The 27,148-nt window shown below is 47.7% G+C and overlaps 1 protein-coding gene and 1 pseudogene across 4 annotated transcripts in view; one reads left to right on the top strand and one right to left on the bottom strand.

The window, feature by feature from the left end:
* The window catches only part of LOC119167626 (uncharacterized), a 215,277-nt gene that overhangs the window by 173,219 nt on the left and 14,910 nt on the right, over positions 1-27,148 (bottom strand). The window lies entirely within an intron of this gene.
* On the top strand, positions 19,127-24,241 carry LOC142765278 (uncharacterized; annotated as a pseudogene).

Below are 27,148 nucleotides of genomic sequence, written 5' to 3'. Positions count from 1 at the left end.
TCATTTCACAACCGTCATACCACTCATCGCGCATTGATCATCAGCATAAGGTTGCAATTCCGTTTTGCCGCACCAAATTCTTTTCAGCAGCCTTCTTACCGAAAACAGCCGCCGATTGGAACCACCTTCCCTCTTCCGTTGTATCAATAACAGACCCTTTGTTCTTCAAGACTGCAATTTCTCAGCAATGCTTGTAACTATACGCAGTTTCCATTATCTATCTTTGTCTTGTATGTGCTTGAATTTTTATACATTTTTTAGTTTACTTATGTTGCCTTCCTGATTTGCGCATCTGATACTTGTTTCTTTATTTTGTCTTTTTTCTTGTGTGTTATATATGTTGTACCCACCCCTGCTGTAATGCCCTACGGGCCCTGAGGGTATTCTAATAAATAAATAAATAAATAAATAAATAAATAGGAGACAGAGGGCGCCAGTAGTCGACCAGAAGCACCGTGACAAACAGGTGAAATGGCGGCGCCCAGCTCCAGCGACACGCAGCGAAGGAGAGGTACGTTTTTGGCTATTATTCTATATTTTGTAAACATTAAATAATATTTTCTGCTCACATATTGAATATACGCACAGCGGAAGCGCAATAAAGCATTATTACTACGGTATTCACAACTATTGACTTGCGATAAGCGTCTATACGATGGGCCACGTTTGTGGACATAAGTTCTAAAAGGGGGTACTGCTTTCCGGGTATGCGCTCAACAGCTAGGTTCCTGACCGATGAAGAGATCGTTGCCATGCTAGAAGAAAGTGATGCTGGCCTCTCGGACTCGGAAGACGAAGAAGAATGGGCCTCGTCACCACTTGCAAGTGATGTAGAGTCTTCAGGCGAGTCTGCAGATGAACCTGAACCGGATATTGCCCAGCGACCAACGAAAAAAAAGAAGAAAAGTTCCTGGACCTTGCAAGCATAAGTGTTTCTCACATTTTTTCTGTCGGTTCGTTAAAATTAAATATTCGTTTCGCTGTTACAGATTTTGCAAGAGGGACTGTCCTGACAACGACAACAAAGACGATGATTTCCGGGAGTTTCTGACACCGCACGAGTACTTTGAAAAATATTTTCCTTTGGACTTTTGGAAGGAAGTTGCTGAGCAAACAAATTTGTATTCGGTTCAGAAACGAAACCACCGATCTGTGCAAACCAGTACACTTGAAGTAAGAAAGCTTGCTGGGATCCACCTGCTGATGGGGATTATGCACCTTCCCCAAGTCCAGCTCTACTGGTCTCGAGGAACAAGGACACCATCTGTTGCGGACCACATGACAAGGAACAGGTTTTACGAGCTGCGTAATCACCTGCACTTTGTCGACACTTCAGCAACTACAGCACGCCAAAAGGAAGACAAGCTTCACCTTGTTCGACCAATAGTGGATTGCTTCCAAGCCGCCTGCCGAGCACTGCCCCGCTCAAAAGAACTGTCGATCGACGAACAGATGATCCCATTTTCAGGAAGATGTGGATTCAAGCAGTACCTCCCTTCGAAACCGAATCCACTCGGTCTCAAGAATTTCGTTTTAGCCTCCCCTGACGGTCTAGTCCTCGACTTCGTTGTTTACACCGGGAAGAATACTGTAGACGCTGATGACTCAAAATTGTATGGCCTTGGGGGAGCAGTGGTCAAGAAGCTAGCATTAACCATAACGGATGACCGAGCACACATCTTCACTGACAGGTATTTTACAGGCCTGCGAATCATGGACCACCTTCTAGAAAGAACAGTGTTTCTTACTGGGACAGCGAATGCAAACCGTACAGAGGGCGCGGCTGCAAACCTTCCAAGCGACAAAGCAATGAAGCGGGGTTACAGCGCTTGCCTTGTGCGAGATGATGGAGAAGTGTGCGTTGTGAAGTGGAAAGATGATAAGAGTGTTCTTTTGATGTCAAGTGCCGTTGGGTGCGACCCCGTCGCCACATGCATGCGGTGGTGCAAAGAAGCAAAGAAGAAGGTTCCTGTTCCCCAGCCAGCTATTGTTGCTCATTACAACAAGTTCATGGGTGGTGTAGACTTGGTCGACCGATATGTGTCGTGCTATCGGATAAACATCCAAACAAGAAAGTGGACGGTGAGGTTTTTCACTCACTTTCTGGACCTTGCCGTATGCAATTCATGGATCTTGTATCAGCGTGACGCCCAGGCCATGGGCATACCAAAAAAGGAAGTGCTTAGCCAGCTGCAGTTCAAGCAAGACATCGCTGAGACACTAATAAGGGAAAACCCCATGCACAACCGCAAGGAAAGGAGCGATCCGCCTGCGACTGACAACTCAAGGCCTGTGCAACTGCCAAACCTTGACACACGGCGTGACCGCTTTGATCACTTTCCCGAATTCTGCAGCCTAAAAAATGCAATGCGGTGCAGAAACGAAAACTGCAAAGGGAAGACGAGAGTTAAGTCAAGGAAAGGAGCGATCCGCCTGCGACTGACAACTCAAGGCCTGTGCAACTGCCAAACCTTGACACACGGCGTGACCGCTTTGATCACTTTCCCGAATTCTGCAGCCTAAAAAATGCAATGCGGTGCAGAAACGAAAACTGCAAAGGGAAGACGAGAGTTAAGTGCACCAAATGCAATGTTTTCCTATGTCTGCAAGGCAAAAATTGCTTCGTCAAGTTCCACAACGCTGGCAACTGATGTCCTCCTATGTGCACCCTTTTGACATTGTTCACAACCAATGTCCACAAGTGTGGACATTCTTGAATTACATCAAATAACGGGAATTTTTTCATTGTTTTTTTTGTTATAGACTAAGACTGAAGTGTTCAATAAAGCTTTGTAAAAAAAATAAGGTTTTCTTCATTCCTTCTTAGGCCAATAGTGAAGAGGTTAATCTACGGGCTGCTCGTCGTCGTGCTCAACGCCGGGCTGAACGCTCTGAGAGGGCGGAGGATTGGACAGTCTGCAACTGCATCGACGCGGTGTGCAGGTGCCATGCCCACGATCGCTACGCCGAAAGCTGGTCCAGCCTCTGCCGCTCCTTCGAACAGCAATACTACAACAGGCGCGCCTGGCGGGTGTTCGGGGCGATGCTGCGACCGCGGGTCCCGCAAGCTCCGGTCCTCTCCACCGCTATCGCCCTGCAGCTAACCACGGCCCAGCTGACGGAACCACTCGCCAACACCTTCCACGCCCCTGTCCTCGTCCCTGACACAGTGCAGCTTCCCCCTCTGCCAGCGCATCACCAGCCGGAACTGTTTGCTCCCGAGCGCTTTTTCCCCACGTCTGAGATTGTGTGACAGATAGAGGCCCTCTGTACGCAGGACTTCACCATCGGCAAGCTCCGTCACGTCCTTGCTACGCGGAGGAACCGTTCTGCGCCTGGCAGTGACGGCATCACGTACCAGATGCTGCGAAACCTCGACGAAAGCCAACTTCCTGGCCTGCTCAAGGGATATAACACCGTCTGGCGCTCGGGTGCGTTTCCGGCAGCGTGGAAGGAGGCCATCGTCGTTCCGGTGCGCAAGAAGGGCAAGACCGTTCTGCGCCTGGCAGTGACGGCATCACGTACCAGATGCTGCGAAACCTCGACGAAAGCCAACTTCCTGGCCTGCTCAAGGGATATAACAGCGTCTGGCGCTCTGGTGCGTTTCCGGCGGCGTGGAAGGAGGCCATCGTCGTTCCGGTGCGCAAGAAGGGCAAGTCCGCGTCGGAATCAACCTCCTACAGGCCAGTTTCGCTTACATCAGCTGCCGGGAAAGTGATGGAGGCCATGGCTCTCAAGCGCCTCGAGTGGATAGCTGCGGCCTTCAACTTCCTGGCGGACGTCCAGAGCGGCTTCCGCTGCCACCGATCAACTGCGGATTGCATCTCCGACGTTGTCACCACGCTGGAGGATGCAAAGTTCCGCGGTGAAGCCAAATATTTGGTTCTCCTCGACATCAAGAGTGCCTTCGATAGCCTGCCTCATGCGGCCGTTTTGGACGCTCTACGTGCAATGGGTGTGTAAGACAGGCTTCTCGGGTACGTTGAGAAGTTCCTCGGGGGCAGAACGTTCCGTGTCCGCATTGCTGGCGACCTCAGCGCGCCTCGCCCGTCCACTGCTGGTGTGCCGCAGGGCAGCATCTTGGGCCCCATACTGTTAAACCTCGCCCTCGCGCGCATCGTGGACTACATTTCACGAAACTTGCAGTACGAGGTGCGCATTGCCATTTATGCGGACGACATTGCCTGCTTTGCGAGTGGACCCACTTCGTGCGGGATGCAGGTGCGACAGAGCATCAATCGCTCTCTCGAGGTCGTGGATGCTTACATCAAGAGCATTGGGCTTCAGCTCCACTGCCAAGACTGAAGCGCTTCTCGTCCACCCAACTCTCAGGGGGCGGTATGAGGTTAGCTTCTGTGAAGCCTGCAGGCGGCTGCGGGCGAGTTGGCGTGCGTGGTCGGCTCGCGCGATGGCTTCGCCGGCATACTCCGTGACCGAGGGCAGCAAGGTGTCAAATGGTAGGGCGGGTTCTCGGCCGTATAGAAGATAGAATGGTGAATAGCCGGCAGTGTCGTGACGTGACGAATTATATGCGAACGTCACAAATGGCAAATGAACGTCCCAGTCCTGGTGGTCGGCCGCTACGTATTTAGAAAGCATGTCGGTTATGGTGCGGTTGAGGCGCTCCGTAAGACCGTTCGTTTGCGGATGGTACGAAGTGGCAAACTTGTGCTTGGCAGAGCAAGAGCGCAGGATTTCTTCAACGACAGCTGATAGGAAGGTGCGGCCCCGGTCAGTGAGAAGTTGGCGTGGAGCTCCGTGTACTAAAATAATATCATATACCAGAAAGTCCGCCACATCGGTTGCGCAACTCGTCGGAAGTGCTCGTGTGATAGCGTAACGTGTCGCATAGTCAGTGGCGACAGCGATCCATTTGTTGCCTGAGCTGGAGATCGGGAATGGGCCAAGCAGGTCGTGGCCAACTCGAAAAAAAGGTTCAAAGGGAATGTCGATCGGCTGAAGGAATCCAGCTGGTAGCGAAGATGGCTTTTTGCGGCGCTGGCAGGGTTCACAAGCGGCGACGTAGCGTCGAACAGAGCGGGCAAGACCAGGCCAAAAGAAACGACGACGTACACGGTCGTATGTGCGAGAGACGCCCAAGTGGCCCGCCAAAGGAGCGTCATGAAGTTGGTTGAGAACAGTCGCACGAAGATGTGCTGGTATGACGGGGAGCAAGTCATGGCCATATGGATCGAGGTTACGGCGATACAGGATGCCGTCTTTTACCAGGAACATTTGCAGAGATGCGTCGCGAGGCCTTGACTCAAGCTTGCCAATGATGGTTCGCAGGGAAGCATCCAGGCGTTGTTCGTGGCCAAGGTTGAGTAGCTGCATCACAGACAGAAGGTCTGGAAAGGTGTCAGTATGGGCAGCCTCTTCCACAGGGTAGCGTGATAAGCAATCAGCATCTTGGTGTGACCGCCCTGTTTTGTACGTTACGGTGAACGTGTATTCTTGTAATCGTAGGGACCAACGAGCGAGGCGTCCTGTGGGATCCTTGAGTGAGGCCAGCCAGCAGAGCGCGTGATGGTCGGTAACTACCCGGAATGGACGCCCGTATAAGTATGGGCGAAACTTGGCGACTGCCCACACGAGAGCGAGACACTCACGTTCCGTGATTGAATAGTTGCGCTCGGCTGTAGATAGCAGGCGGCTTGCATATGCTATAACACGGTCATGTCCGCGTTGATGTTGCATTAGCATTGCTCCGATGCCATGCCCACTAGCGTCAGTGCGAACCTCGGTTGGAGCTGATGGATCGAAATGGGCTAAAATCAGCGGTGTTGTAAGGAGCGTCGTGAGCTGGGAAAAAGATGAGGCTTGATCAGCGCCCCAGAAAAACGGGGTGTCCTTCTTCAGCAGGTTTGTGAGTGGGCGTGCAATGATGGTGAAGTCCTTAACAAACCCTCGAAAGTAGAAGCACAAGCCCACAAAACTGCGAACATCCTTTGTTGACTTCGGAACAGGAAAGTCCGTGACGGCGAGAATTTTCTCGGGATCTGGGCGGACTCCTGCGGCATCGACGATGTGGCCAAGTACGGTTATTTGACGACGAGCAAAGTGGCATTTCGACGAGTTCAGTTGAAGTCCGGCTCGACGAAAAACTTCAAGAATCGCCGATAAATGCTTGAGATGGGAGTCGAATGTGGGCGAGAAAACGATAACGTCGTCTAAATAACATAAGCAGGTTGACCATTTAAACCCTTGGAGCAACGAGTCCATCATTCTTTCAAATGTGGTCGGCGCATTACAGAGACCAAAGGGCATAACTTTGAAGTGATGAAGTCCGTCAGGAGTGACGAATGCGGTCTTCTCACGGTCCATCTCATCCACAGCGATCTGCCAATAGCCAGATCGAAGGTCGATAGTGGAAAAATACGTAGCACCGTAAAGGCAGTCTAAGGCATCGTCGATTCTAGGCAACGGATAAACATCTTTCTTCGTAATTTTGTTGAGATGCCTATAATCTACACAAAAACGCCATGTTCCATCCTTCTTTCTGATCAGGACGACAGGAGAAGCCCAGGGGCTACAAGAAGGTTCCATTATGTCTTTTGCAAGCATCTTTTCGACTTCCCGTTGTATGACGGTGCGCTCGGACGCGGAAACACGGTATGGACGTCGGTGAATGGGACTCGCGTCACCAGTATTGATGCGATGGGTAACAACACTCGTTCGGCTTAAAGCCGTGCTGGCGAAGTCGAAAATGTCACTATAGGACTCCAGGACGTGACGAAGAGCTTCCGCTTGATCAGGAGCGAGGTCTGATGGTACCATGTGGTCAACGTCGACGCCCGATGAACATGATAGAGTTGGTTCATTGTCTGAGGTGCAGCAATCATCCACTCTGAAGGGTTCAACCATATGGTCTTGTAGAGCAGTAATTTCGGCCAGGGAGATACCTTGTGGAAGAATTTGGGCTGTGAGGGCGAAATTGACAATAGGAAGGCATGTGCGGTTTTCAACGATTGTCAAAATGGTGTGCGGAACAGCGACGCCATGCGTAAGCATCACGGCATGAATTGGTGCCACCATGTATTCACCGTCAGGTAGAGGTGGTGTAGAGAAGAGGTCGATATGTGTGACACAGTTAGGCGGAAGGCGTGCGAAATCAATGCAGCAAAGGCGACTTTGGGGTGGGTTGGTCAGATCAGAAAGTAGAGGCATTTCAAGGTCAAGACAGCCGGCTGAACAATCTATAAGGGCCGAGTGAGCGGTGAGAAAATCCATGCCTAGAATTACTTCATGAGGACAGTTTTCTATAACGGTGAAAAGAACAGCAGTGCTTCTATCGGCGATAGTCACACGGGCAGAGCACATGCCGATAATTGCGGCAGTTCCCCCGTCGGCGACTCGAACGGCTCGGTTCAAGGCGGGTGTGACAACTTTCTTTAGGCGGCGACGAAGAGCAGCACTCATTATGGACACATGCGCGCCAGTATCGATCAACGCGCGCACAGGTACATTGTCTAAAGTAACGTTCAACAGATTCCGGGTGGTCGGTAATGTCACACGAGGATTTCTTGCAGAGGTCGTCGTCAATGCAGCTTCACCTCCAGAAGCTGCACTGCCTAGTTTTCCGGTCGGGGGCGCTGCGAATAGGTCGGAGAGGCAGGACGGCGTTGTGGGGGCGAACGAGATTGACGGCGAGCAGGGGATGGCGAGCGGGCGTAGCGAGGTCTCGTCAGAGGTGCGGCAGGATCAGAGGATGTGGTCAGCATAGGGGAACCAAAATCAAATGTTGAGGCCGACTGGTGGTCAGAAGTGGCTTGGGTAGGAGGCCCATAGCGTGCCGGCGGAGCCCAGTGATTGCGGCAGTGGCGAGCAATATGACCGACACGTCGGCAGTTAAAGCATATGGGCTTGTCGTCCAGTGTACGCCATTCGGACAAATTGCGCTGTCGAGAGTAGTTGGAACCATATCGAGGAGCGGATGGACGACGATAAAAAGGCTCAGCAGAGTAGACTGGTTGAATGGGGTGTAGGCCGACGTTCGATAATTCTTGACGAACTACGGCTTGTATCAGTGAGATAGTGGTCGGTGAAGGATCAGGCGTTGGAAACGGAGTAGCTACTGGTTGGGCTGCCTCGACCTCACGACGAATGATGCGGGTGAGGTTGTCACATCGGGGAACTGGGCGGACGGAGTCATCACACGAGGAAGTAGCAGCTGTGTTCGGCAGGCGCGTGATGCCGTGGGTGACGCGGCGGGCTTTAGCCTGTTCTAGACGGCGGCATTCTGTCAGGATCGTGTCGATGGTCGTGACATTATTAAAAACCAGCAGGTTGAAGGCATCGTCAGCAATCCCTTTGAGGACATGGTTAACTTTTTCTTCTTCTGACATGCGCTGATCGACCTTGCTACAAAGCGCCAAGACGTCAAGAATGTATGACACGTACGATTCAGTAGACGTCTGGGCGCGAGTGGCGAGAGTCTTCTTGGCAGCGAGCTGACGACCAGATGAATCGCCGAAAAGATCGCGGATCTTCGATTTGAAAAGATCCCAACTTGTGATTTCGGCTTCGTTGGTTTCGAACCATGTCCGCGGCGTGCCGTCGAGGTAGAACACAACATTGGCCAGCATGAGCGTCGGATCCCAGCGGTGGGTAGCACTGACTCGCTCGTACCGGTGCAGCCAGGAGTCAACGTCGATGGTGCCGTCAGCGGAGAAAGTTCCAGGATCCCGCAGGGGTGGCAGGGTGACGTAGGTTGTTGACTCGGATCGAGAGACCGGTGGGGATGAGGCACTGGCAGTGGAAGTAGCCGAAGAGTCCCCGGTGTTGCGACCGCTGCGCGTCTCCATCGAGGTACGGGAGTCGTCCACCTCCACCAATAATGTTACGGGTAACGTATTTAATAAATTGAATACGATGCACTGTGCTCGGCGAACAAGATGGCGACAGTTCATCAACAACCAGCCACCAACGTCGTCTTTCTCTTTCTTCCAGACAGGCTGTGCCGGCGGTTGCGTATCAATATGTCGCCCAAAGGTGCCGCGCCGCGGCGCCACTGCAGCGTAGAGGCCACATTTCGCCTGGTTGTCCTTGTTCTAGAAAGACAGCACATGCAGCCGGCGCGAGCGAAAAAGTCTCCACGGGTACTTTGTGTTTGTGATTTCTTTTTAGATGAACGCCCACTTCTAGTATTGTACATTCGAAGCGGCACGTTCGCGCGACGATGCCTTTCAGGTGCCGTGTACCGGGGTGCCATTCTGGTTACAATGGCATTAGCGAAAAGGTATCGCTGTTTTGCATGCCGAGTGTTCGCGAGCAGTTCGAGCACTGGAAGCGAGCCATACCGCGGCAAGAAACGGACGACATCAGATTCGATTCGAAGCATGTGCGTGTGTGGGCAAAGCACTTTGACTCATCGGACATCATCCGTACGGATGATTTCGTGATAAACGGTGATGCCATGTCGTTGCCGAGGGACAAGCCGCGCCTCAGGCCTAACGCCATTCCCCGTGTGTCCGACAGCCTACCAGCATACTTCATGACGCCGAAGCCCCGACCACGGACAGTTCGACCACCACAGAAGCGGCCTAGGGAGCCGTCGCGTAAAAGAAAAGCAGTCGAAGTTCCTGTGCTGCCTACGAGCACGTTGGGTACTGCGCCGGCAGACGATGGTACGTAATCTGCCCGTTTGCGCTAAGGCGGCTGTTTGCATTTCTTGAGCGTGCGATTTACTTTGCATGGCGTGTATACATGGTGTTTGGTGTGAAGTATGTACATACTGCTGCTGTTTTCAACATTTTCACAGATGCAGCAGCTTGTAATATTACCAGCAGCGACCAGAGTTGTGACTGCGCCTGCCAAATGGATAACGAACTTAGCTGTTGCTGCGCAGCGGAAAAGGCAACTCTGCGGTATCAGCTTCGGGCCGTCAAACAGCAGCTTGCACGGTGCCAAACAATGCTCGCAAAATTGAGGGTGCAGGCTGGCAGACAAAAAATGCTGAAGCAGAGCCTTCGGAAGCTTACTGATCAGGGGAGGTTTGTCCTAGATCAATGTTTAATGAAAGGAAACGCGAAGTCTACCTATTTATCTAAATATCTAAATATAGTGTGCCTTTATACGCCTTAAAGGCTGTTAACCATTCCTCAATGTGGCGACCCTTTTACTGCCTATATTGTATATTATATCAGTGCCTCTTTTATTTGTTTGCTTACTTGAAATTGTACCCTATATTAGGACGCCATCGGTCCGACACCTACGCACTCTAACACCTATTTGTGTTCATAACAAGGATCACAACAAAACTGCTTTGCTCAGCACTGAAAGCAACAAATTCCTCGTGGCTAGACCAATTGGTTGATGGGTTTTTGTAATTTTTGCACGTTTGGCAGCCTGTTTATAGGCGTATGATCTATGCACATACCTCTGAGAGTGTATATACTCTGGCATTGTGGCATTTTAGCGATTTTCACTATATGCAAGGTGTCTTTACATTAACAGCCAAGCTGCATGGTTTAGTAAGCATGAAAAGCACTATGATGATAAGGCTGTAAGCTTCCAAACACATTTCAACATGTTTTTAATGCAAAACAATTTTGCGCACCTTTTCCCATCAGGTACAACAAAGATTGGCTCTATGACAGCCTTCCTTCGAAAATTAAGTCGACTGCAGTGTACACATTTCTTCATGAGAATGACTTCCTGCCTTTGCCAAATGTGCGCACATCGTACACCTACATGAAAAACCTTAAAGCGGACTTTGGGTTTGATTCAGACTTATTTTCCGTGCCAAAGGAAAAGCTGCTTGCTTGCCCCAAGAGGGAACGACGAGGTTTGTAACCAGTGTCTCCATCACTTCATCATGCTTTCCTTATATTCCTTGAACAAGTTGATTTCATTTTTTTCTTCTCTTCTATAAGAGTGTTAATGTTCGACAAGATGAGTGTACGAAAAAGCCTGCACCTAAGGGAGTCTGACATGAAACTCGTGGGAAAAGTGGAATTTGGGAAGCACACCAGACCATCAGATAACGAGCGAGATGCTGACCACGTGCTAGTTTTCCTATTCTGACCTTTCCTTGCCGGTTGGTCTCAGACCGTAGGCCCATTCTGTACTTCAAGTGCTGCTCCAGGTTCAATCATTGCAAAAATTGCTGCTGCAGTGCATTGTGTACTTGTTCTAATTCCGGAGCTATTGTGGACGCAGTGACATGTCACAACTCAACAAGCAACTGGTCAGCTTTGAAATCATTGGGTAGGGCAATTACTAAAGTGCATATTTGTATCTAGAGTATAAATGATAAAATAAACTGCCTAACCTCATATAATATATCATTTTTAGACATATGCGGTGAAATGGGAAACACAAGAACATCTTTGAACATCCATGTGACCCTTCCAGAGAAATCTATTCAGTGATAGACCAACCCCACACATTCAAGTGTATACGAAACAATCTACACAAAGTTGGGAAGTTTTTGGTAAGCTAGAAATGAGTTTTGCCTGTTTGAAATGAACTTTCAATGACTATTTAATACTAATGAAATTTGTGTGCAGCTCCCACAGGGACAAGAAGTGTACCACTCCGATTATGCGGATCTTCTTGAATATGCAGAGGAACAGGGCAGTTTTCGTGCTGTGCCAAAGCTTACAAAGGCACATGTATCACCAAATGCCTTTCAGAAATTGAGTGTGACGCTTGCAGTTCAGGTAAGAAACATTAAAATTTTCTTCAGCTGAGAATGATTTTGATAATGGTATTTTAGCTAAGAACAATTTCATCAGAAGAGCATTTCTATATTTAAGCTATTCAGTGAATCCACTGCTGCAGCAATGGAATTTTACAATACACAGGATGGCTGCAAGAAACTCCACAATTCCTCGGCAACATCGCAGTTCACAAGACGAATGAACAGCCTTTCTGACTGCCTGAACTCTCGACGGCCAGAGCACGTACAATATAAAGAAGCCGAGCATATTGCTGTAAGAAATCAGTTCTTTTCATTCAGTAAACATTTTGTTCTCGAGGCTGAAATGTGATCGATTCGCAGACACTGAAAGAACACTTTATGTGGCTGGATAGCTGCTGCAAGTATCTGGATGAGCTGTCAAAGCAAAGAAGCTGCTTCCTAAGCAAACCTACGTGTGAACCTCTGCGTATAACTCTCCTTAGCACCATTTCTCTTGTTGAAAGCCTGCTTTCATATGGTTTTTGTTACGCGCTGGTTGGAAACTTCAGGCAGGATTTATTGAAGGTAAATAACTATTTTTTCACAAGTTTTCACTGATAACACATGCCCGTTCTTCCAGAGATTCTTCGGCATAGTGAGACGTGTTGCTGGTGATGGAGGGCAGCCAACAGTGCAGCAGTTTTTGTTTATATACAGAATGCTCTCCATTAACAACCTGGTACAACCACCCAAACGAGCGTCAGTGGCTAGAGATGGGCCACAGTCTCTGCTCAAGCTCCAGGACATTTTCAACCAAGCAAAAGCACCCATAAATCATGTGAGCAAAGCTTTGTTAACAAAATAGTTGTTGGGCAATACATGGGTGTATAATTGTTACCAATTATGGGCAACCAAAATTGCTTAATTGAAATATAAAAAAAACTCAGGCATGTCAAACAATATTGTCCTATCTATAGAGCACTAAATGTGCATTTCTCTCATTGGTTCACTGTTTACTTTTCGAACAAAATTGCGGTTTACGTTACAGGCCGACTCTCTGGCAGTTCTCCTAGACGATGTCCTATTGAAGCCTGACAACAGTGTGGAGAAAGCTTCGGGTTTGTGTTCCCAAGAATCGCCAAAAGAGCACATTCTGGAATATGTTGCAGGCTTCGTGGTGAAAAAGTTTTCTTCTCTGAAATGCTCCGGCTGTGTCGCAACGCTAAAGTCTGAACGAGTGCCAGCTGGCCTAATACTTGCAAGATCCAAAGGTCATCTTCAAGTGCCCTCTAACCGGCTGCTTACGCTCCTGACAATTGTGGAACATCACCTGGAATGGAACTCTTCACAATTGAAAAAGTGGCATGTGCCAATGCATAAATGAGCATTCTTGAGGGCAATTTGCTGGACGGCCGCACGGCTTCGGCAGCAGTTGGTTGCACACTACATTTCATTAGCATCACTGCTGAGATTATTCATTTTTTTCTTAGGACTCGCCGGCATTTTTTTACTAGAGAAAAAAAAAAGGCGCACGCAACCATCAGTGCGAAAAACCTGTCCAGCAAGCAGGGCCGAAAAATCTGCTTGTACGAAGCAGCAGGCACATGTCGGCCCAGCACTGCCTATGTAACTTGTTTTTGCTTGAATATTGCAAATAAAATCACCACCAAGCACAAACAAAAAAAAACTCTGCTTTGCTGTTTGAGCAATAAAACATTTTCGTCCTGTAACCTCGACTGCATTCTCTGTGTGCGAGTATTTATAGACAGCAAATTATTTGCATAACCATTTAGTTTCAATTCGTGCATATGCATCTTGTATGCTGACATCAAAAGCTATTGACAATTTTAACCTATTCTTAAGCTTGCTACTGCAGCTCTGTGCTGTTTGGAAAAAAGGCCATCCCACAGAAGTGACTTCGTTTCCTAAGCAAAGTAGGCTTCCAGCCGTGATGAATGGGCCGTTCGTAACTTATGGCAGCAGGAAAAAAAAAAAAACAAGGTATAAGACTTCTATGTCCATACTCCTCTAACACTGCTGTTGTGCTTTACACTACCCCAGTGCTGAGTGAAGGCGAAAATTAGATGTTAATTATCAAGCATATGCACAGCCTCATTTCCTTAAAAATAAATAAATGAATAAATAAGCTCGCAATTACAATCCTATTATGCGTCTTCGTTCACCAAGGAAATATGATACTGTATGCAATCATGCGTCAATCTTCGTCACCCTGATCGAGCGAGTTAAAAAGAAAAATACTTTGTTTCTTTTGTAACATTACATTAAGGTGGCAAGAGCAAAAGACCCCACAGCCTGACAGAGGCTCCTGCTCCGAATGAGTTAGAGATAAAAAAAAGCGCACTGCTGAGACAGGGGGCATTAATATGCCCCTGTGTCACTCTGATTCACGAGGTTTTCATCGGGGACATTAACAGAAAAATATTGCATGAGAAAACTTTGTCGCACACTTGGACTGATACGCACGAAAGTTAGCAAAGCTTGCGAGGCCTGAATTCGACAATTGTTGCCGTCAAGCAAGCGTTTCATTGAGGGCTACAAGCCGTCGACCTACCTGTTTTAAACGGCGTGCCGTCAAGTGCAAGCTCACGTCCTAGAAAAGCTTATGTTGAGTAAAATTAGAGCCCGCCACCACTGCTGCAACGACTCGCGTGCAGTCGGAGTTCCGAAAATAACAGTGCACGACATTAAGCTCAGGTTTCATTTACTGACAGCACTGCTGATGTCTTATCCTTTGAGCGTATCACAGTCGCGTCGAATTTTTTTTATTCGAGGCCTGTTGGGCCAACAAAACACAAAATTCGCAGTAGGAATAGGTCCGTGCGCGTCATCTGCTGGCACACTGTGCCGCCAGCTGACTGAGATTGTTTACTTTTCTGTATGCGTCTTGTCTTCGGTAAGCAAACATTCTCAGTCAAAGTTCAAGTTTGATTAGTATGTTAGTATGATTTCAGCGAGAAAATATGATGTAAATAATGTCTACAAGGAGCCGGACTTTCAGCCGCGACGTACCCGAGAAGAAAAAAAAAAGATGCATGCGCAGCCTGCGGCGGCCGCTCGGGGAGATGGCCTTTCTTATATTGTAGCGCCCCTAGCGGCTGGCGGTAGCTTTATATTAAACTGAGGTGGCAGTTTCGTGAGCAGAAAAACGTATTAAAGGACTATGCCGTCGCCTTACCATCACGGCGACGCGTCATGGCCAAGGAGGTGCCTATGTCGTCCGCAAAGGTGCTGATGTGGTCCCTGAACCTCATTGCCATGCACTGTGAGCCCTCCGAACACGCGATAGCCTATATGTCAACTTGGGTGACGACTTTACCAGTTACCTTATTGGCGAATACTACCCCTCCCACGGTAACTCAGTTCCAGCTGGTTGTACCTTTTCCCCCCCAAGTGGTGGGAAAATTGGCCACATGAAATCACCCGCCAACATTTAAGACAACCGTCACTGAGGCCTCCGTTCGTCTGGTCATGCACTGAGTTTGTGTGGAACAGTGTGCGTGCAGCCGAATACAGTGATGGTACAAGAAGTTTACGAATTGTGTCAAATATGCATAGAACATCGACCCATCTCGCACCAAAGTGGACAAAATAAAGTACATCATGAAAGGAGTCGAAAGATTTCAGATTCTTGTCGCTAGAAATCCTCAGACTGTAACTGATGCGGTACAACTCAGTCGTTCGATGAGCTGCAAAAGCAGCTTGTCTATAAGCTGTGTTGCCGAAGATACAGCTGAAACATCCACCCTTGTCAGCGATGTTGCACCTGGTCCCACTGCTTTACTGCTCGAAATCAAGCAGTCCATCCACGAGGAAGTTGCACATCCACTTTCTCTAGTCGCCCAAGCACCTGAGCCAGTGACGGTATTAGACCGAAGTCTTCAAGCCCCAGGCTACTTGCCAAGTACCACGGCCCATACCACGTGCTTCAGAAAGCAACGCTGGAACTACCTCATCAAGCCATTAGAAAAATGTTCTCACCATCATCGCCGGGACAGGAAAACTATCCGTGTGTCCCGACTCGAGCATTGCTATAATCTTCCTGTGTTTTCTGGCCCCTAAGTGGCCAGTATGGCCCCACCTTCCACAGGAAGTAAACTGTACTGAATGCCAATGACAGAGGCTCCAAATAAGAACAAGGGTCGGTGGCTGTGGTTGTTGCTCGCACTCGCCAGTAACCATACCCGCTTTACAAAAGGCCTTGCACAAAGCAACAGATAACTCTGCCTACATGCAGAAAACCCATAAGGCATAACGAAGACCTCAAAGAAAACTTCATAAGCTAAACGAAGAAATTCCTGACCTGAAGAAAACACTACAAACACTTCAAAACACGTGTCAAAGTGCATGAGTGCTTGAATGCTTAAGATGACAGTACATTTCAGCAGTTTTGGAGACCCAGCAGCTGCCATGCAAAGCGAAAAACTGGCTTTCTTCACTGAAGATAAAGTACGCAATTTTCATGCCTTAATGAGGAGGGCCATACCAAACCCCAGTTATTAACGAAAACCTGAGTATGGAAATAGAAGGCTTAGTAATGGCAAAACAGCAAATGAGCCCCCTCTCTCATTGACAAAATGTCCTTGCAACAAAAGGTCTACGGACGCCAAGTTGATTAACTTTTTCTCTTTGTCGAGATGTGCACTTGCTCAGGGTAAGATGCCAATGCAACACCATGCTGTGCAAACTGCTTTCTGTGCTTAGAAGACTTCCAGCTCCCTTCATCATACCCGTTAGCTTTTTTTTTACTCGGTATATCAAGGAAAAGCACATGTCACAGCGTAGGTGATTTGTGTTATTGAGAAAGTGTGTTTCCATGCATCGTAGGTTGTAACTTAGAACTAACAAATGTCTCGCTGTTGAAGAGCCTTTCTGACAGCTGCATAGTTTCCCACGTGGTGCCCCACCCAGTGCCGGTAGGTGACCTGCTTTTCCTTTCTGTTGATCAAAACCATGTGGTCAAGACTCTTTGCAATAATTTTCTGGAAAGAGCTTTCAGACAAACAGCTATTTGAAAGCGGCATCTACAGAAAGAACCTGTTAGAAATACAGTCTCAGTTGCTGGTTAAGCCTGTAAATGAAGATGTTAATTCACTGCTCTCAATTAAGGTTTACGAGAACAAAGTTCTAAACTCCCATATTGCTTTAAACTTTCATTGTATAATGTGCTTTACTATTACTTGGGGCCTGGTCAACAATTTTATTCTTCAATGTTTTAACCCTTTCTCTTAATAACAAGTAAAGCAGTGCTTTTATTGATAGTATAAGGGCAGAACGTAAAGGCATTGTAGCTAATGCAGTGTCGACCAATAAGGGGCCAGGAAACACAGCAATGCAAAGGCTGTGTGGTATTCATGCTTCGAAATGTCAGACGATATGTCCCCACCCCTGTGGCAGTGAGACACAGCCGTATATTTTTGTGGATTCCCCTCTATTAATAATTTGAAGGGTAATCTAATCAGGGACAACGAAAGTGACAGCTGCCAACCAGAACCAATTACCCAGAAACAGGGACAATCTTCAATATACAGGAAAGACCCTACCTTTAGCCGCCCCCCCCCCCCCCAAAGATTGTCAAGGCTTCTGAATACACTTCCCAAGTTCAGAGAGCTACACACTTTTTTGGTATGTCTTTATGAGACGCACGCTGGGATTGGAAGCGGTCTTCGACATCAGCAGGCGAGTGAAATGCTAAAGAGAATGCTTCTCGTCATCGTTTGCTCGAGTTATGAACTTCGAGGACTCATTACATCACTTCCCGTGCACCACTTTCTATAATTCTTCTTGCATTCGTCTCAGTAACAAACGCTACACGTTCCAGTGCTAAATAAGGCTGTCACAAAAGTGGCGCAGGGCCCCTTTAATTCTTGCAATTAACCAACCAAACAAACAGTTTCTTCAAGAATTCACCCTCCTAATTCTCACGATAATTAAGAATGCTAACAAAGGAGCCGGAAAACCTACGCGCAAAATGGCTTTGTTCTGGCCACCTTTGCTTTGTTTTTGAGCATGTGCTAAACAATTATAAAAGTGTGAGTGCATTGAATTGTGCAAGCTTTAGTTATCCTGAATTGTATTTTCATTTTTTTTAATCTACATGCCACGCTACTTTGACTGAAATGTCACAGAGAAGCCAGCTCGCATTCTTGTGGTAATGATATGGTGCTGTGAATGTTACTTCAAAGGTATTTTGCAAGCAACTGCTGATGTGAACTTGGAGGTAGCCCTGCGAGAGAGCACTGTAAGGAATATCACAAAGTGTTACTTCTTCAATCCCTACAATGAGAAAAGAAGCCAAGACATTTTACACAGGGTGAGAGATGCCGGCAGTTGGAGCATAGATAGAACTTTGTTTTTTTATTGTGGGGGCATATTTCTTTTTTTTTTTTTTTGATGACCTCATTTGTACATGCTTTGAGTGGAATGAAGGTTGTGTTTATGTCCCACCCTAGTGTCGCGGCTAGTTTATTTCGCTGACTTTACGAAAGCATGCCAGTTCTACGCACATCAAGATGTGACAGTAAATACAAATATTAGACAAAGGCTCTCGAAAAATATTTCTTACAGTGCACTTCTTTTGGCTTACATAAGCACACCCCACATGACACTTATTTTTTACACGGTGTGACCTACATGTGTTGGGCAAATGACACACGGGTCACTTTTTCCTCGCCTACCACCTCCACTTCATAGAAGCGTGGTGCTTTGGGTAAGTTGGTAGGTCACAACAATTGTTATAGCGCGAACTGAGAATGATGACAAAAGGACAGCACTCGTCTTCTTGTCCCGTTGTGGTTGTTCTGAGCTCGCACAATGACAATCTTTCATCTGCAAAATCTGCAGTGCAATGCAAAATTATTCATTTGAACACTTTCAGTGCAAATAGACATATGTTGCAGTATACTACTGTTCCTTTGTCAGAAGAAAGGTGTGTGACCTCAAAGAAACAGAGGCATGCAAAAACCCAAAAGTCTGACTAACAATTTCGTGCAGGTTGGCCTAGTTCAAAATATAAAAATCTGTCAGAGACCAATTTCAGAGACGTAGATGGCTATCAAAGCTTTAAGGTGATAGGCCACCTTCAAAAGTCATTTTTTTTTTTTCGAAATAAATTTTTAGGGCTTTGCTTTTATTGCACTCCCAAACACTCACATGTACGTTGCAACAAAAATTATCCTTCTAGCGTCATTAGTTTGCGAGTTACAGCAAGTTTTCTATACCCTATGCTCCTATAGCAAAACCGAAACTACATTTCCAACTTTGGTTTCGGTTTTGAAAAATCGCTTTCAAGAGCAAGTGTTGTTTCATCTATATTAATGCTATTCAAAATAGTTTATTCATTTTGTTGTGACTGTTATATAAGATGATGTCATTAAATACAACTTTGTGTTTAAAAGTCTTCGTTAACTTCTAACAACAGCCACAAGGGGGACGCACGATGCTCGTTGGAATTTTTGTTGTTTGCCTTGGTCAGGCTACGTCAGGCTTCGTTCTGCATTTCTTCCATGTGTCAACGCTACTAGGGCTGTATCCTTAGGCCACCTGGACCATATTACAACCAGCATGGGGAAGTGCAGAACACAGAAGACGAGGAAGCGCAAGTTTGCTGGAAATCGCTACATGACGACGAGGCTGCCTACTGACACAGACACCAGTATTTCGGCGACCGCGAAGAAGCTTGGGGACATAAACAAGGCGTACCAGGCTCCACTAGAAAATACTGCGCTTCAAGGGAACAGGATAATGGACATTGGTATTCTTTCTTTAGTGTTTCCATCGCTGGCATGTTCCGAATGCATGAACACAACACTGAAGCTCGAGAAACGCTCTCTCCAAGGGATATGCTCGGCTTGTGCGGTCGTGTGTACTGACTGTGGGTTCAAGCGCCCATTTCATACGTCAAGAAAGGTGGGTCATGCCAATGAGAACAATATACGTCTGGTTTACACGATGCGCCAGTTAGGAAAAGGGCACGCTGGTGCGAAAACTATTTCCAAAGTGATGAAAATGCCTGCTCCTCCACGTCGCTCCGCCAAAGACAAATTGTCATCTCGGCTTTCTGCAGCGGCAAGAGAAGTGGCGTCGAAGTCGATGACTGTTGCTGCTGTGGAAGTTCGTTGTGTTGTGGGGAGTGCCGAGTGTGGTGTTTCAGGTGATGGCACGTGGCAGAAGCGTGGCCATTCATCTTTGAACGGTTCTGTGTCTGTGATTTCTGTTGACACGGGAAAGGTTATTGATGTTGAGGCCCTTTCTAGTTCTTGTAGGTCTTGTAAAACCAAAAGCAAGTTGAGGCAAGATAGTGCTTCGTACCAGGAATGGAAGGCAAACCACACTTCCTGTCAAGCAAACCATGAAGGAAGTGCTGGCAGTATGGAGACGGTTGGTCAATACCGAATATTTGAAAGGTCGAAAGACAAAAGAGATTTGAAGTACCTGCAGTACTACGGCGATGGTGATTCCAAGAGCTATGCCTCTGTCAAAGATATGTATGGCAAGGACAGTGTGCACAAACTGGAATGTGTTGGGCATGTCCAGAAGCGTGTTGGCTGCCGCCTCAGAAAACTGAAGAAGACAGTGCGTGGACTCAGTGGTAAGGAAAAGCTCGCTGATGCCCTCATTGATTGCCTGCAAAACTACTATGGCATCGCCATAAGGGGCTAATGTGCGGAACCTTTCTGCAATGGAAAAGGCTACCCTTGCCGGTTTTTTTCATTCCAGCTCTACCGACAGGCAGCCGAGACATGGCCTGTGTCCACTTGGACCGAAAAGCTGGTGCGGATACCTAAGGGTCGAAGCACTCGGCCAAGGGAAATGTGTACACAAAGGAGGACTTCCAAATAATGTGCTCAACAGTTAAAACTGTCTACAGTGATCTGTGCTCTGATGAACTTCTAATGAAGTGCCTTCTTGGAAAGACTCAAAATGCTAATGAGTGTTTCAATGGTCTAATATGGCAGCGGGCACCCAAACAGGTCTACGTAAGCTTGCCTACAGTAATGTTTGCCTTGCATGATGCTGTGGCACACTTTATTAATGGCAGTGTAAGCACCTTAGATATTCTGAGGCAAGCTGGCATGGAACCACGGTACCACACGACGAAAGCTTCCATCGCCAGGGATCACCTGCGCATGCAGAATGCTAAATGCAAGTCAGCGAATGGGACAAAACAGGCCAGGAAGAAAAGACGAGCAGCCACCCGAACAAAACGAGACAATAATGCGTCCCCAGAAGGGCCCAGCTATGAATCTGGTGCACTTTAGGCCTGCATGCGAAGATTGTGACCCTTTTTCCAAGCTCGAAAATCTTTGTTTACGTTTTTCTAAAAATAACAATTTGCTCCAAATGTTGCGACGCAAACTTTCATAACGTATTTCTCAGCATATACTTTGAACTGAAATTTTGCACAATGATTTACAACATACATATCTGTGCAGTGAACTAGAATAAAAGAAATCCCTCGAATATTTTTCAGTTCAGAGCTGAATTCTCTTACAGGTTCAGTCCAAATTGGCTCTTTTTCCATGTTTTTTTGGTTTTTTTAGCATTACTTCCTTAATATTCACTGCATAATATTGTTACGCCTTCCATTCCTCCATTTCGTATACGCCATAGGATAAATACAGAAACAGCACAGCCAATCCGACAAAAACCGTACCGAGTATCGCCGTCCGAGCGCAAGATAATAGACAATCAAGTGCGTGAAATGCTCCAAAAGGGCATCATTCAAGAATCATCGAGCCCTTGGGCAGCTCCTGTGATCCTTGTGAAAAAGAAAGACGGTACCTGGAGATTTTGTGTCGACTATCGCCGTTTGAACTCCATCACGAAGAAAGATGTTTATCCTCTTCCACGAATTGATGACGCCTTGGACTGTCTCCATTCGGCGTCATACTTCTCGTCTATCGATTTACGTTCAGGCTACTGGCAGATTCCCATGCATCCAGCGGACAAGGAAAAGACTGCTTTCATAACTCCAGACGGACTTTATGAATTTAACGTGATGCCGTTTGGATTATGTAATGCTCCTGCCACATTCGAAAGGTTCATGGATACCATTCTGCGTGGCCTAAAATGGAATGTCTGTATGTGCTACCTAGATGACATCGTGATCTTTGGGCGCACATTTCGTGAGCACAACGAACGCGTGGACATTGTTCTGGAATGCATTAGAAACGCTGGCCTTGTACTTAATTCGAAGAAGTGTCATTTCGGCGAGCGACAAACCTTAGTACTTGGGCACCTTGTGAACAAAGATGGGATCAGGCCTGACCCGAGCAAGACAGCAGCTGTGAAAGCGTGCAAACCACCTCGCTCAACGAAAGAGCTTCGCAGCTTCCTAGGCCTGTGCTCGTACTTTCGCCGATTTATTCCTGCATTCGCCGACGTTGCCTTCCCCTTGACCAATCTGCTACGTCAAGGTACTAGCTTTGAATGGACACATGACTGTGAGACGTCTTTCAACCAACTCAAGTTCTTACTCACATCGCAGCCCATTCTCCGGCACTTCGACCCTTCGGCGCCGACCGAAGTTCATACTGACGCCAGTGGCATTGGCATAGGTGCAGTTCTAGTACAACGACACAGTGGAAAGGAACATGTCATTGCGTATGCCAGCAGAACTTTAAGTAAACCAGAACGGAATTACACAGTGACTGAGCAAGAATGTTTGGCACTCGTCTTCGCTGTACAGCGATTCCGTTCATACCTGTACGGTCGCCCCTTTCAAGTGGTCACAGACCATCATTCCTTGTGCTGGCTTGTAAGCCTCCGAGACCCATCTGGCCGCCTGGCACGCTGGGCCCTCCGCTTGCAAGAGTATGACTTCACGGTGTCATACAAGAGTGGCAGGAAGCACGCTGACGCTGACTGCCTTTCGCGGATGCCGCTTACTACAACACTTTGCGATGCCGACAATTTCGATCACCTAATTGCGTCAGTGACTCCAGTATTCCCGGACAAGACCACCTTTGAAAATGAACAGCGGAAGGATGTCAGCTTGGAGCCATTATTTGCTGAAGCACGAGCGTCCACTTTGGCCGGACGCTTTTGCGTTCGTGAAGGATTACTTTACAAGAGGACCTTCTCGGCCACGGGTTCCCGCTTCTTGCTGGTGGTGCCACACACACTCCGTTCCTCCATCCTGCGCGCCATGCACGACGACGCAACTTCGGGTCACCTGGGAATGACGCGAACACTCCTTCGTACACAGGAGCGATTTTACTGGCCACGCATGCGCCAGTCAGTTGAGCAGTACGTGGCCAGTTGCACTCAATGCCAGACGCACAAATCAGTCACGACTGCTCCGGCTGGACTTCTACAGCCTGTGACGCCTCCCAGCACTCCCTTTGAGCAAGTTGGCATTGACCTCGTGGGCCCTTTTCCACGCTCGGCAAAAGGCAACCGTTGGATTGTAGTGTGCGCCGATTACCTGACCCGCTACTGCGAAACGGCCGCCCTGCCATCTGCGACTGCTGGCGAAGTATCCTCCTTTCTCCTGCACTCTATCATACTGCGCCACGGACCTCCTCGCGTCATAATAAGCGACCGCGGCCGTCAGTTTACGGCAGACGTTGTTGAGGAACTGCTCCGTATGTGTGGCTCGGAACTTCGTCATTCGACACCTTACCATCCACAGACGAATGGCCTTACTGAACGAACGAACCGGACACTGGTGAATATGCTTTCAATGTACGTGGCGTCCAATCACAAGAACTGGGACGACGTCTTACCGTTCATCACGTATGCCTTCAACACTGCCCAACACGAAACCACCGGCCACAGCCCTTTCTTCCTTCTTTACGTTCGACCCCCTCGTTATACCCTGGACACTATCTTTTCGTTTTATGACAATGACGATCCTTCATTAGCTGAAACACTATGCCTTGCAGAAGAAACTCGGCGTCTTGCCCGCCTGCGTACTATAGCATCGCAAGACCGCTCAAAGCTCCGCTACGACAGCAAACACCGCCACGTCACATATGAACCGGGAGACCTTGTAATGGTGTGGAAGCCTATCCGCAAGCGTGGCTTGTCCACAAAACTTCTCGCCCACTACACTGGCCCATTCGTTGTCCTTGAGCGCCTCAGTGCAGTAGATTATAAAATAGCACGACTGACAGCTAGTGGGAGACGATCAACCAAGACCGAGGTTACCCATGTGGCTCGCCTCAAAGCTTTTAGACTGCGGGACGATGCATGAAACGCGCGGTGCGCTTCGTCTGCGAAGGGGGAAATATTACGACGTGTATGTGCCGGATTGATAAGAGGGAATAGAAGTGTGGACTTGGGAAGAAGAAGATCTCTCGCCAGTTTTATCCGGTGCGGCCTCGCCATCCCAGCTTCCGTTCAATAAACCCCCGTACCCCTACTTCAGGCGTAACAATATTTATTCTAGTTCACTGCATAGCTCCAGCCATTAGTTACACAAAAGTCAAAGCTTTACTGAATAAAGCCACCCATTAGTCACTTATCACAGCTGGCGTGGCTAGCACTTTTAATGCAATTTTTGACAAACATTACCTCCCAATAAATAAATATTCAATATTTTGCACTGTAAATAGCTGGGTAAATTAAATAAGACATGCTGGTTTTGAGGAAAAAGTTATTTCAATACTGCCTGCCCTTGAAAAAATTTTTGTTTTTGAGTGGCTTACCACCTTAAAATGAAATCAGCCGACAACAGCATGACAAGGTGGGCCCGGTGACTGTGTCTTTGCGCACTGTGCTAAACCTTTTGCTCTTGCAATGCAGATTATCAGCTTCGTCGCCGCACAGATACTACTGCCTGTGATAGGCAACGCAGCTACAGTCGCCTCAGCAGGGTGTGCGGCCAAATTTCAAGCAAAAGAGCCGGGAAACTATCCAGTTCTCCTTAGCGGCGATGCGCCCTACTCGGACAGCTCGCCGCAGCGAGGGTGGCCAGGGTGGCCTCCGGTCTCCAGTCAAGGATGGCAAGCCCCATCGTCATCAACGGCAGCGCACTCAGTGTACATAAAGAGCGCACGACCTTCGCCGCAGCTTTGTGGGCCCGGTGACTGTGCCTTTGCGCACTGTGCTGAATCTTTTGCTCTTGCAATGCAGATTATCAGCTTCGTCGCCGCGCAGATACTACTGCCTGTGATAGGCAACACAGCTACAGTCGCCTCAGCAGGGTGTGCGGCCAAATTTCAAGCAAAAGAGCCGAGAAACTATCCAGTTCTCCTTAGCGGCGATGCGCCCTACTCGGACAGCTCGCCGCAGCGAGGGTGGCCAGGGTGCCCTCCGGTCTTCAGTCAAGGATGGCAAGCCCCATCGTCATCAACGGCAACGCACCCAGTGTACATAAAGAGCGCACGACTTTCGCCGGAGCTTTGTGGGCCCGGTGACTGTGCCTTTGCACACTGTGCTAAACCTTTTGCTCTTGCAATGCAGGTTGGTGAACCTTACGCTTTATTTGCTAAGAAATCTAGTAACTATCTTTTGGTACAGTTGCCGAGCCCACATTGCTGTATTACCATTGCTGTTGAGTGTTTGCATGTAATATGCGACTTGCTGATTCTGGCCGGCGATGTGGAAACAAATCCTGGTCCTAACAATTCTGAAAACATACTAACTGAATTGAGAAAGCTAACCGCGGGTCAGAACCAGCTAATTACCGAGATTCAGGGCCTAAAAACCCAGATAATCACTCCCGACAAAAGTATAGCGGACTTGAGTGAACGATTAAGTACCCTTGAAAATCACTACCAGACATTTGCGCCTATCCGAAGCGAAATGGTGGCGATGCACACTGCTAATGAAGAAGCTGCGCATCGGATTTCTAAGCTGGAAGCACGTATCGAGGATGCTAATAATCGATCACGACAATTTAATTTTCTATGGCATTCCCGAGTCTTCCAGCCCCGAAACCACTGCTGACGCAGAAGGTCTGATTGTTGATCTGTGCTGTGACAGGTTCCAGGTAAACATCGACCCAAAAGAAATCGAACGGGCACATCGCGTTGGTCGTCACTCGCCCAACCGCTGTCGCCCTCTAATAATTAAATTTGCGTACCATAAAACTAAAACAAATATACTTTCTGGAGGACGTATGCTTAAGAACACTAGTTATGGTATCGGTGAAGATTTCTCGCCACAAGTTCGGAATTCACGCAAGCATCTTCTAGCATTTGCTAAAAACAAAGGAGTCCCGTATTCGCTTCGCTTCCAAACCTTATGCATCGGTTCTAAGAAATATATTTTTGACGCTGCTTCTAACGGAGTCAAGGAAGTCACATAGCAGCTACCCCGTGGCAAACAGAAAATCACTGATTGCTCCGCTAACTGTGTGTCACTTTCGATAATCTATGCCAACGTGCGCAGTTTCCTTCCGAAATGTGACTTGGTGTCAAGCTGAGTTTTATCAACCGGTAGCGATATACTGTTACTGACTGAAACGTGGCTGAGTAGCGATGTCACTGATCGCGAAGTTCTAATAGACTTGCCAAATTTTTGCCTTTTTCGAAAAGACTGCACGGGTACTCGTGGCAGTGGTGTACTGATAGCATTGCGCAAGCATCTACCATGCTCGCCAATAAGCATTTCATCAAGCCTGGAAACATTATGGGTACTAATCCATACCCTTCCAAAAAAAGTTTTACTCGGTGTTTGCTTCAGGCCCCCTAGTGCCACTACCGATTTCAGTTACCAGCTTAACGACATCGTAAGCAAGCTAGTGACAGAACACCCAACCGCACAGCTCGTCCTCTTCGGTGATTTTAATTTTCCACTCATTGACTGGTGTAACCCGCAATCATCTTCAGCGCCAGGGAACACTGAGACGCGGAATTTTGTCGATTTTTGCTTAAACTTCAACCTTTCTCAGCTAGTATCAGAACCGACCCGGTTTACCCAACAAGTTGCTAACGTTCTGGATCTTGTACTAACCAATTTCCCCGACAGCCTTTCGTCCATTATGTGTTTATCTGAAATAGGCGACCACAAACCCATCCATGCTGTCTTCTCATTCACTCCGTCAGCTCGAAATACCTTCGAGAAAACAATACGTCTTTACAACAAAGGTAACTATCAAGAGATTAACGATGCCATGACTCAATTCCTTCCCGTATTCCTGTCAATTTTTTGTGAACATTCTGTAGGTAGCAATTAGACACGCTTCAAAAATAAACTAGCGGAACTAACAGACAAATTCATTCCGAAAATCAGTTTTCGTTCCTCCCAGCGAGAACCATGATTTACAACTGCCTTAAAACGCCTGGAACAAAGAAAAAAATGCCTTTATCGCTCCGCCAGGACAACTGGGCGTACTTGTGCATAGGATAAATATTATGAAGTAGAAAAGAACTACCTGCACCCATTACGTCAAGCTAAACACACATTTTACAATACCAACCTACCAAACCTATTAGTTACAAATCCAAGGCCATTTTGGAAAGTTGTAAACCCTAGTGACACTCGGGCCATTCAAATAACGAACGAATCCAACGAAATACTTAAGGATGCAGATTGCGCCAACGTGTTAAACTCCGC

This window comes from Rhipicephalus microplus, chromosome 6 (assembly GCF_043290135.1).
Source record: "Rhipicephalus microplus isolate Deutch F79 chromosome 6, USDA_Rmic, whole genome shotgun sequence".
NCBI lineage: Eukaryota > Metazoa > Arthropoda > Arachnida > Ixodida > Ixodidae > Rhipicephalus > Rhipicephalus microplus.
Note: the sequence above shows the minus strand (reverse complement) of the source record. Positions and strands in the feature narration are given on the sequence as shown.